Below are 12,372 nucleotides of genomic sequence, written 5' to 3' on the forward strand. Positions count from 1 at the left end.
ACTTTAATGGGTGCTATTTACATTGAGTTAAAAATTGCCTCATCTTGGAGTTTTTTAAATGACAGTATTATTAAGATAGAATTGACATATGATACAATTTGCCAATTTAAAGCGCACCACTCAATAATGTTTACATTATTCACAGAGGTGTGGAACCATAACCACAATTTTAGAACATTTTAAAACAAAAAGAAATACTATACCCATTAGCAGTCACCTGTCACTCTCCCCTACTCCCTCTTGTTCCCTCCCTCCAGCTCCAAGCAACCACTGAAGTTCATCCGTGTTGTAGCATGAAACAGTACTTCCCTTCCTATTGCCACATAGCATTCCATTGTTTGGATATGCCACATTTTATTTATCCATTCATTAGTTGATGGACATTTCTGAATAATGTTGCTATCAATATTTGTGTGCAAGTTTCTGCATGGACATATGTTTTAATTTCTCTTGGGTATATACCTAGGAGTGGACTTGCTAGATTATATGGTAACTCCATGAGCAACCACTTGAGAAGCTGCCAGAATGTTTTCCAGTGTGGCTAGCACCATTTTACATTCCCACCAGCAATGTATGAGGGTTCTGATTGTGAAGTGGTAGCTCATCTTTTTCTCACCTAATTGTCCTTTCTGGAATCTTCAGCGCAATGCTGCGTGGAAGTGCCAAGAGCAGACATTCTTATCTTGTTCCTGATCTTAAGTGCAAAAATTTCAGTCTTTCTCCACTAAGTATGGTAGTTAGTTTTGAAATTTTGAAAGCTGTTTAAAAACATTTTCTGCTGAAAAGCTAACTGCTGCCTGGCACAGTAAATTGCCTAACACTGGTGTAACTTTTAGGGGAACCAGAAAGAAATCCTCTACTTTCTAAAATTGCACAAGTACTTGTTGGGAGATTCATTATGATGCTCGTCAGACCTGATCTCTAGCTACCCCTCTAAAACCTGCTAGAATGTAGCTAGAGTGGGCATGCTCTGTCAGGGTCAGGTGCAGGCAGCACAGGTAAATTCTACTTGCTGCCTGGCATCCAACCAAACAACTTATGGACATTTTCAATGTTTAATCTCTACACACAGACTATTTGCAAAAGTAGATGTATTTACATCCAATAAGCATAGCTAAATAGAAAATAATAATATTTAAAAATCAGATGACATTTAGATAAGGATGAAAGATGAGATACTTACAATGTAGTTACATATTAGCGCACAGGAGTCCTTCAGGGGTGATGATGATGATGGTGACACTGTCAACAGTAATGACAACTAACCCTTATTTTAGTGACCATCTTATGCCAGACACACTTATAACTGTCTTTCATTGATTGATTTAGAAACTAATATGCTAATCAACTTTCTCAAGCACATACTAGAGTAAATTTCTGAGCTAAGATTTGAATTCAGGCATTCTGTGTCCAGGCTCCATGCTCTTAACCACCGTGCAATACCGTCATTTCACTCCTGACTGCACCAAACCGTAAGCCACTGAAAACCACCACAAGTCTGATGAGGAACTTGCCAGTGACATTTTTTTTTCCTTTTTCCTTATTATTTATTTATTTATTTACTTACTTATTTTGCTTTAATCCTTTAGTCTTTAGTATGCATTTACAATAAATTAATATTAGTGTAAAAGGTTTCTAATGTCACATCTCCTCAATACATACGTGGCATCATTCAGGAAAGTGAACTTTTCTTCATGTAAATGGACAATATCATTAAGAAGTTTTACCAAAAAAATGTTTATCATGTAAAACTGATAGCTTCATTAAGAAATTTTAAATATCTTCCTTTCTCAGGACCTGAGAATCTCAGGATTCTCTTCATCAGGCCCTGCATAACTCAGATATAGTGAGGAGTCGAACAGTTCATTTGCCGAGAAGTGTGGCAGATCCGTCTGTATTTCTGCACCTGTATGTACATCTGTAACTACACCTACACCTGTGTCCAGAACTGTGTGTAGCAACCATGTCCACATTGAAGCATTTTCAATGTGGCCTTGATGTCAGATTGATAAAGATGAGTTGAGCATGGGGCGTGCAGTTGGGGCCAGCTCACTTGCTTGCCCTGTCCCGTTCTCACTCACCACATGACAAGCAGCACAGCTCAGTTGCCTCAGACCTGAGCTCAGACTCTGTTTCCTACTCAGCGTGGGTGCTGAAATGATGGTTTGGTTCAAGGGTGGGGAAGAACTGCCAGGGGTCTCCATGGTAATTTCCTCGTGAGAGAGGATAGAGGTATTTATCTCTCCAGCAGCACTTTTGCTCTTTCTGGATCATTTTCCCATAGATGAAAAGACAACACTGTGCAAACACTGACATATGTAAAGTCATCTTAACTGCACATACCCTTAAATTTTCATATTTCTACACATTGCCTTCTTTGACACACACACAAACACACCAGTTTATTCTGCTTAGGTCTATTTATGCATAAACTAACTTATCCCTTCCCTCTCTTTTTTATTGTCAGGCCTAGTAGGACTCCACTTAGGGAAAAACAAAACAACAACACATACTTTCTAGACAGATATTTTGACTTCTAGGTGGCATTCTAGCTGTGACTTGACACAGTAGAGCACAACGCCTCCAACAAAGGATTCTCTGTAGATTCTACAATTAGTTTTGTAAATAACTGTCCTCATGACTGAATGGTTAGCATTTAAGACAACAAAAAAGAAAGGCTGTGTAAAAGAGGAAGGATGGTTTCAAAATGGCCCAAGCAAAACAAGCAAGCCTGCTGGTCACACTGCTGAATACCCCGGGAGAGCAGGCGAGGCCAGCGCAGCGGTCTGGATGTACAGCTACTGCCACGCACTTTTAAAGAGGAGAGAAAGAAAATCCCTTCTCAATAAATCATTTGCAAAGACTTTTAAAATAGGGAACTTATAAAATGTTCTTAGAGACCACACCATATTTTTCTCATACTTGGCTGAATAGACACCAGGACAACAGGCTATTATGGACCTAATCCTAGGAAATGAGGAAAGGATCACTAAGACGGTGTGACTTAGGGACTATCTCAGACTTGGCGAGTCTACAGAGTGGTTCATGGCTCTCTCTCAACACTGTCGGTTCATTTGGTGTATGAGTTTTCCCAGCCATTTCACTTGGTTGGGCATCAAGGCACTTTTTCATTCTTATTGTTTGTTCCATGTTGGGTAAACCCCGGACTCCACAAATGAACTCTCTCAGTCTTAATAGGAAGTTTGGATTTTAAAGATCCAGTCCTACTGAGTCACTGACGAGTCTGCCATCTTGCTGAAAATAGCTTCTCCATGCTTCCAATTTGGTCGATAGTCTATTCTCATAAATACCACATTCAGAAATCCAAGGTTTGGATAAGGTCTCTGCGATTGCCACAGATGCCCACATCTATTTACGAACTCCATTAATTGCACTTTTCTAACCCTATTTCCTATGCCTTCTTCTCACTCTCAGTCTCTGGACTCCTAAAGTATTCTAAGGCCCATTTCCCAGCATATTCTTTTCCCTTCCTACAGCAGTATTTTTCTATAAAACAAATCTAATCATTTCAATCTCTATGATTTTCCTTTCCTTCCTGGGAAAACAACCAGCTACATTTCCCACACTCTGCTGAAGTTAAGTGTGTCTCTGTTGCTCTATTATGACTAAGGAAGTGTGAGTAGCAATGATGTATTTGTCATTTCCAATCCTGTCCTCAAAACCTCCCAAACAGAGTCATCCACACTTTGTTCCCTTCTATTAATGGCACAGAGATGAATGTGGAAGCGCCATGTTGAAAAATGGCAGAGCCCCAGCCAGTCTGAAATCTGAATGACTGCATGGGCCAAAATTCCAGCTTCCCTTACACATGAGAACTTTTAAGTTTGATACGTGACCAAGAATTAAACTGTTCTTGTGTTTGAGTTGTATATTTTTGTATTGGTTTGTTCTAGAACTACTGTTAGCCTAAGAGATACAGTCCCTGCTTACAATTCTTTTTATCTGTAGGATTAAGTCCAAACTCTTTAGTAGTACTTGGGTCTTCTCAATTTCATTCCAGACTGCCTCTTTTCTTTACCTTGCCTTCTATTCTTTCCATACAAATTGTGTAGCTAACTTCTCATTATTTGCCGAAGGTGCTTTGCTCATTATTACCTAAGAATAACTTGATTTAGTGTTTCAATATAACTGAAATATGCACTAAATGTGACTGTCTCCCAGAATACTCTTCTCAAAAGGAGCCAAGACTTCTCCTACTGCTAAATACAGGCTATTTTATTGGCTGCAGCTTTCCCCATATCCCAACTCTATGAAGCCACAGCGTTTGAGGTTGTGCCTCAGTGCTTCTGTGGAGGCTATCTTTTGTCTTCTTTGTTTTTAGTTACCTGACCTTGGAATGTCACAAGAAGCAATTTAAATATCCTGTGGATTCCTACTTCCACATCCAGATTGGGGACTCAGTAGCTGATAAGATCATTGCAATTTGGGTACCCTGTATTCTTCTACTATGTATAGAGAAGAAGTGCAATCTCTCACTATTCTTTCCCATCTAAATCATCCATGTAGAAAGATAGCTCAAAATGCACTGAGTTTTGCAGAGAAAACATACTAAATAATCACAAAATGTTGCTGTAGATCCATAAACCACGACACTGGAAGAAGTTATCTAAGGCAGGTACTTAGCTAAACCTGAATTTCCCAGAACCACTTTGATGAGGATTCATTCAAGTGACTGTCGAGGGAATAAATTTTATCTTTGCACGGTTCTGAGTGCCAAGAGTTGTTTCTCTCTCTTCTTTTTTTTTTGCTATCATTATAGCTTTGGTGTTAACAGTTTACTGTGTATATTTAATCCTTCTACATTCGTATAATATCATATAGATCTCTTAAATAAATGAAAGCCATCAGAATACACTTTAATTACTTTACATTCTTTAAATTGTAACTTTCCCAACTAAATGTATGTCTAAGTATTTTGGGATGAGGGAAGTCCTATTTTTTAAACATTAAGAAAGAAGATATTAAGGAAATTGATAGCTATTTGGAGTTATAAACAATATACCATAGATTAGACACAATATATTATAAACAAGAAGGAAATGGTCAGTGAGCTAAACAATGTTAAAAGTTAAAAATTTCCAAAATCACTGATTCCAGACGAAGAAGTGAAATGGTAATACTTGCTGACTTTCCAATGAAAAAATAATTTTTAATTTTTAAAATTCTTAAATATCTACATTATAATAACATACATCTTTAAGTCAACAGAAACTTAAATATGTAGAGACATATGTCTGGTCTGTTATGTTGTATTTCATGCTGTACTATGATGTCATCAAAGTAGTAGGAAGGAGCTCTTGTTACCAAATAACACCCCAATAAATAATATTAGAAGGAAACATTATGAACTTTTTCTGAGATAATAACCATTACTACTACCAGTAATAGCTAATATTTGTCGAACACTTAGGGAACCAGGCATTGTGCTAGCTAGTTTATTTTCCTAATGTCACTTAATTCTCACAAAGCACAGAGAATTACCATCTCCGTAATGACAGAGAAAGAAACTAAAGCTTAGATTGGATAAGGAATTTTTTGGCCAAAGAGACTATTCTCTTAATCTTACCATGTTAAAAAAAAAAAAGGGGACCCAGCTCTGGAAGTAAATCAATATATGAAATTAGACAAACCTTCGTGCCTCGGTTTATAAGTCTATATCAGGGGACTGTGGAAGCAAACATAGGGAAAGTGTAAGACAGAGATCACAAACACACACACACACAAAGACAACCAAAACCAAAACCCAACAAAGTCCCATTAAGGACTGTAACAGGAATTGCCAGACTCTAAGACAAGTAGATTCAGGCCAATGTCCTCTCCTCTTTTTTCACATATTAGTTATTGAAGTGGGTTTCAAGAAGAATAGGAACATAAGATCCGACTTACTAAGAGCATAGCACATTCTGCCCATTGGATGGTGCGCAGCTGGAAGTACCTTCCACATGAGCAGCCACCACAGCTGCCATGTCAGGTTTCAAAGATGAAGAGTTGGAGCAATGACCACTGCAGCCAGAGATGCAGAACAAGTTTCTTCACTGTTTCAGGTATTAAAATATTTGCTCTTCCCACTGTCCAAGATGCTCACAATTCTTCTAGCTGTCATTTTAAACCACAGAAATGCTTTATTCTTTCTGAATACCACTGCAAATCATAATATTTCACATATCTGGGTTTAGAAAATTAGTCATATTGGCCCAGTAGAGCATGTCTCTAAGAGTTTTTGGACTTTGTCCCAGAAAAACCAAGTGTTAGTCCTTTTATTTGAGATACAAATCAGAAATGGTCGACACCCTGTGTCTCATTGTAGAGAAGAAACTGGAATGCAGCAAGAAAGAATGAAGTTTAAAAAAATAAAATAAAAGGGGAAGGGATGAAGCTCCTGGAATTAATTGTTCTTGAAACCCAACTATATTCCTGCTCTTCCCAAAGACCCTCCTTTGGGCTGCAGTGGTTTGAGTTAGAATGATGTTTTTATGAGCACAGAGTCCTGATTTACTTTGAGTGCAAACGAAAGTTTAATAGGGATAAAGCCTGACAGTGCAGGGTACCTCATTATAAAGATGTGCCAATCAAACACCAGTGATATATATGGATTATCTCCTATAATTGTCCATTTTCCATAATTCACATAATTGTCCATTTTCCACAAAATGCTTCCTCCACCCAGGTCCCAAACTCTCCTGTCTAAGGGCCAAGAATTAGTCACAGGATTTTAATTGAACAGAGCCTGTTTTAAAAAATGCAGAAAAAGAAACAAATATTAACATCATGAAAATCTTAATAAAATAATTAGGAAGTAACCCAGAAGATGAACAATTGTTGGAGAACAAAGAGCAAATATTTTTGGCATAGGCTTTCTACAAAGTTTATTTTGACTTTACATTGACAATTTTACCTTTAAAATTTTATTTTATATTTTATGTGTTTTATATTTTTATTTATCCTATCTTTATATTCCTTATTATTTTAGTAAAAAAAATATCATGTACTTTAAAATCCCTCTTTAGTTTAAAAAGCAGGCAAAATAAAATACAATCAAGATAACAAAAATAAGTCAGTTTTGGGTTTATGAGAAGAAAATGTCTAACGTACTCATTAAGAAACACTACTTAGACATTCTATAAATATTTTCATCAAAGGCTATAGAATGTATAATCTATATATGTCAGTCCTCAGTTGCTAAAATAATTAAATTGACTTGTACAGTCAATTCTACAACTATATAGCCATATAATGGATGTATCAATGTGTGTATGCCTTGGTTCTTCATTCTTTCTTTCATTTAGTAAGTATTTATCAAACACCTGCTATATACCTGGTACTGTTCTATCCCTGGAGATGCAGTGGAGAATGAGAGAAGGTATCTGCTCTGAAAGCGCTTAAATTCCAGAATAAGCAGATAAACAAATGAATACAAGATGATAGCTGTGAATGAAATAAACCAGAGAATGACTGGTGGATGTGTGTGGGTGTAAGGGTGGGATTTAGACTGGCAGATATCACTGAAGAGATAATGGTTAAGGTGAGAGAAATGACTAAAGAGGTAGCTGGCAGATCTGAGAAGAGCAGAAGAAAAGACAAATGCCCCCTGGGAAGGCTTGAGCTTGGTATGTTTGAAAGAATGTAGGAAGGTCCTATAGTAGAGCAGAACAAACAAGAGGAAAGTAGCAGAAAACGAGGTCAAGAAGGCAGTCAAGGAACATTAAATTTGGTCATAGAGTTGTGGTGAGCTGTTTCAATTTCTTGTAAGTACATTGGGAAGTTCTTGGAGGACTTGAGTTATAGGAGAAACATGACCTGCTTTACATGGTTAGAAAGCCACTCTCACTTCTGTGTGGCCAATGGGTAGAAGGGAGACAAAGAGTGAGTTCCAAGGGGCTTTAGAAGAAAAGCTCCCAGGTGGTGAGGAGGTCAAGGAAATGAGAAACCCTTACAATAGAGAGATGATCTAACTGCCAGCCTGTTACCAGGAGTGTGTTGGAAAGGAAACAGGGAGTCAAGGCTGAAATCATCCATGAACATGTGGTAACCACCACAACCTGAGAACAGGAACTTCAAATAAACTGGAATTTCCAAGCTGTGAGATACTAGTGAGTGCAAAAACAACAGCCTCCCCTTGAGAAACATGCAGGGATGATGGTGCTGTCAGAGCATGTTACACAAGACGTTAAAGGATCATTCAGAGAAGTGGTACAATTTTAGGGAAACTTCTACCCCACACAAGGGGCATGTCTGGGAGATGCAGAAGAGTAGAAGATGTGGTCAGATGGAGGGATGAACAGAACCCTAGGAAGATACCATCTGTTTGGTGACTGGTGCTTTGAAAGGCTCCCAGGTACTTGAGTTAAACACAGATGTGGCCCATAGCTTGGTTCTGAGGCTGGGTTGAAGGATGCTTGGTATCAGGATCAAGCCAGAAGGAAAGGGGATGCTGACCCCTTATCTCTCCTGCAGCTTTCTGCAATGTGGGAAAAGCAAGGAGCCAGTGTCTCCCTCTTGGGATTCTTCTCTTAGGCACTTTATGGTGGTGGACTACCAGTAGAGGGAAGGCTCCATGAAACATCAAGGCTTCTGTCCATCTTGAGGTTGATCATCTTGATGATTATCAAAGCTGGCAATGGTGGTGTTGCTGGAAGAATGGAATGCTCTTATATGTCGACCTAACATCTCTACATGACAAAAATACCTGTCTTCCAGCATTCATTCACTGCCTCTGTAATTTACATCCTATGTAACTTATGAATTATGCCCATAAAAGTAATTATGGAGAAGATAATTTAAACAAAAACTGAACTCCTGCTTTTGGTGATAATCCACATGATAGAAACTAAAAGTTGAACAACAGCCCTAAGAATAATGTAAAAGAATTAATCTACCCACAAGTAAAAGTTTAGGAGATTGGTTTAAGATAATGTTCTCTATAGTCAAGCAAACTTGGAGTAAGTAGGTCATAGTTTTGTTGATTTGCTTATTTATTTGCTACAAAATTTTTTCATTAGCCCTTATCTGCTACATGCAAAATTAATAAAATGTATCCATGTCTGCAAGAGCTTTATAATTAAGTAGGAAAATATATATCATTTATTAACTAACCCAAAACATGGCAGAATAATTGCTATGCAGCTTGTATTTAAGACAAGTGGTATAAAATCTCTACGCTGCATACAAATGTGGAGCAGAGTATTCCTATACATCTTTCACTTGGGAATCTGGAAATAACTCACAGCTCTCAGGGTCAGGGGCAAAGAGCAAGAGCGTCTTCTAGCTGCCAGGGCTTGAGACCAGTGTGGATGTGTTCTCTCCGGCATCTCCTCATTAGCCATCTCATTCTTGTTCTCTCATCTTGTCATCTAACTCATCTGAGCATAGAAATCTGAGAGCTGAGTGAGATACAAAGGGGACAAGGCATGGGCATATGCGTAACAGTCATTGTTCACCCTTAGTTGTAAACCTGGTGAATGTATTTCTTCACCTTAATCAGCAAGTTCCCTTGGGGCAAAATAGAATACGTGGAGAATCTGTCACTATATATTTTTCTGATGATTATGAAATTGAAATATTGAGAAATACCAGAGGGCACCGGGCCTACTGTGTACATTCTGATGTGTCTATACATCTTAAACGAACCCCCATCCTTCTGGATTTCTAATACTCAAGTGCTAATTTAGATGGCAACCACACCCAGCTTTCCTGTGGGATGAGTTGAAATGACTGTCAGTTCTTAAAAATTAGCAAGTTTGTACTGAATGATTAAGAATCCACTAAAGAGGTATAGCCCAGTATCTGCCTCTACAGTTGTCAAAATCTCAAGCAGAGAAAGGACACATATGAGGGAAAACTTTGCCTGTAAACATTTATTTACTAATGCATTGTTTGTTCGAGAAAGAACAGAAAGCAGCTAGTCAGAATTTATAAACTATAGGAATATATAATAAATCTAATGGAAGAGTAAAAGTAAAAGTCTGGTTAGGGGGTATGACTTTAGAATGCCAGCAAGATTGCTGTAAGCTTCTTCACAAGCAGCATGAAAGGGGCAACAGACAACTCATAGAAGACCCATTTCTCAACATGGCCAGACTGGAATGTTGTCTCATGAAGAATAAAAAGCCTGTGGATACCAGGGACAGGGCCATGGGCAGAAGACGCAAGTCTATCCTTCCAGGAGATGCAGTGGATACTTGATGATATCATGCTTTAGTGACTAGAGTCCAAATTGAACAGACTTTTTGCTGCCCTAACTTGATCTAGGAATAATTGTTAGAATATCTAGACTCTCCTTCAAGCAGCAATCATTAAATATTATTTCTTTGGGGCAAATTTTTGGTGGCAACACCTTCCAATTCTACTTCCTCATGGAGTGAGGCTCTGCCATATTGTTAAATATAGATCCATGTGTGTGTGGAAATACAAGACCCTAACCAGGGCTTTCCACAGAATAGGGGACTGGCCATCTCCATTGGGATTATTCTAGATAGCCTTTAAAATCAACCCTAACTCCCAGATAGATGGGGGATTGCAGACTCACACAGGATAACTGAAAATTTTCTCCAGGGAAATGGTGGACAGGTATAACCAAATGCCCAGTTCCAAGATCTAAGAGAAGTGTAGATTCTTAAGGACCTGCATGTCACCGTTTAATAGGACCAGTGAATTTCAACTAAACAAACTCACATTTGTGTCCCTGCACCAGATATCCTTGAGGTAACACCGTCTTTTGGGCCGATGAGCAGCTCAGCAGAGGATGAGTTGAGTGAAATTAAGGGAGGTTGGAGGCAACCAGAAACCATGCTGGGAATGGTCTTTGTGCAGAAAGAGAGCACCGTGGAACCGTGTGGATCCTCCTCCGAGGGACTGCTCCATCTGGAGTTAGATGGTGTAGAGTCTCCTTAGTGCGTGTCAGCGAGTGAGTGATACTCTTCTCTGAAATGCCAGTTTCATGGTGGGATCTTAGAACACACTTAGCACAAGCGCTTCATTTCGCAGAAGAGGAAATTGACAAAAGTTGATTTAGGCCAAGTTTACTGAGCTATTTAATAAATCCCTAACCCATAATTGAATGCTCTTTCATACCGGCCCTATTTTCAGGAAAATTCTCTTACACATTCAAGGATGCAGAAATCTTATCAAGCGCTTCCCATGAAGACTCTTGAAAATGTATTTTTTAACCGCAAGGCAAAACCACAGTTTTACCTCTAGTAACTTATCTGTGTTTTTTATTTTCTCTCCTCCATAAATGTAATGCATCCTTAGAGAAAATTTGGAAAATAAAACTAAAAAGAACAATAACAATTGCCCATTACTTTCCCAGTCAAAAGATAATTGCAATGAATAATTTGCTTTATTTTTTCCTATAAAAAGTTGCTATTTTACATTGTTGTGAACATATTGCATATTACAATTGTGTCTCCTGCTAATTTCACTTAGTATCATAGCATAAGCTTTGTCTAGATCTTCCAAACTCTTGCTAAATATCATTTTAGTGGATGGATTCAATGAGCTTAACTTTCGTCAAATGTTTTTTCTATGGTACAATCAGTCATTCCCCAGCTATTTGACAGGATTTGTTCAGTGTTTCTCCCTTATAAACAATGCTGTGGCAAACACCCTAGTTTGAAAAAAATATTCTTCCTTATCTAGGGTTATTAGCTCAGAAAAGATTCTTAAAAGTAAAAATACTGTACTAAGGTGACATATTTAAAGCATTTGGTATTTTCTTCTAGATTGCTTTCTACTAGGGCAATACCAACATATACTGTCACCATGATTGCAAGAGAAACCCTTTACATTTCATTCTTCCAGTAGTGTATCAGAAGCACCATTGAATATTTCTAGACTCTCACTAAAGGGCTGTCCCTATGCTGCTTAGCATCTAGTGGCTTATCAATGGATAATCAATTCAGGAAGCCTAAGCTTTTCTCAGGAAATATCTCACAGAAGTAATGTAAATAAGTATCCATGTAGTTGATAACAAAAATTTTAAGCCAGCCTAAAAGTTGTGGACCTTCTATTTAAGTTTCTTGTTCTCCATTATTAGGATCTCCAAATGACACTTAGCCTACTACTTCATAATTTCTCTTCTTTCTTAATAAGCTCCCCATTAAGTCATCATGTCCTTGGGAGCAAGAACCATCTTTTACACACACACACACAAAAACAGTGTCAGTATAACATCTGATAATGAGCAAAAGCTACACAAAGTTGTGGAATATATGAATGAATGAACAAATGTTTTCTAAATGACATTTTGAGTCCGTTTAAAAGAAATTTCAGGTTTGTTTTATACTTAACTTTATAAATTTAGGTATTAAATAGAGAGTAGTAAAGAGACCGTGCCTAAAGTATTTGTGAAAT

At 38.0% G+C, this 12,372-nt stretch overlaps 1 protein-coding gene across 3 annotated transcripts in view; it reads right to left on the minus strand.

Annotated features, from left to right (window-relative positions):
• Positions 1 to 12,372, minus strand: part of ST18 (ST18 C2H2C-type zinc finger transcription factor) — a 292,702-nt gene that overhangs the window by 140,831 nt on the left and 139,499 nt on the right. The window contains exons 1-2 of one of the 3 annotated variants that reach the window (XM_071207814.1): positions 10,693 to 10,991; positions 9,246 to 9,401 (exon numbers count right to left, since the gene is read on the minus strand). The exons of the other annotated variants lie outside the window; for them this stretch is intronic. The gene's annotated coding sequence lies outside the window, so the exon portion shown is untranslated. Of the gene's footprint in view, positions 1 to 9,245; positions 9,402 to 10,692; positions 10,992 to 12,372 lie in introns of those variants that run through there. 3 annotated transcript variants of the gene reach the window in all.

Source organism: Dasypus novemcinctus, chromosome 14 (assembly GCF_030445035.2).
Source record: "Dasypus novemcinctus isolate mDasNov1 chromosome 14, mDasNov1.1.hap2, whole genome shotgun sequence".
NCBI classification, from domain to species: Eukaryota; Metazoa; Chordata; class Mammalia; order Cingulata; family Dasypodidae; genus Dasypus; species Dasypus novemcinctus.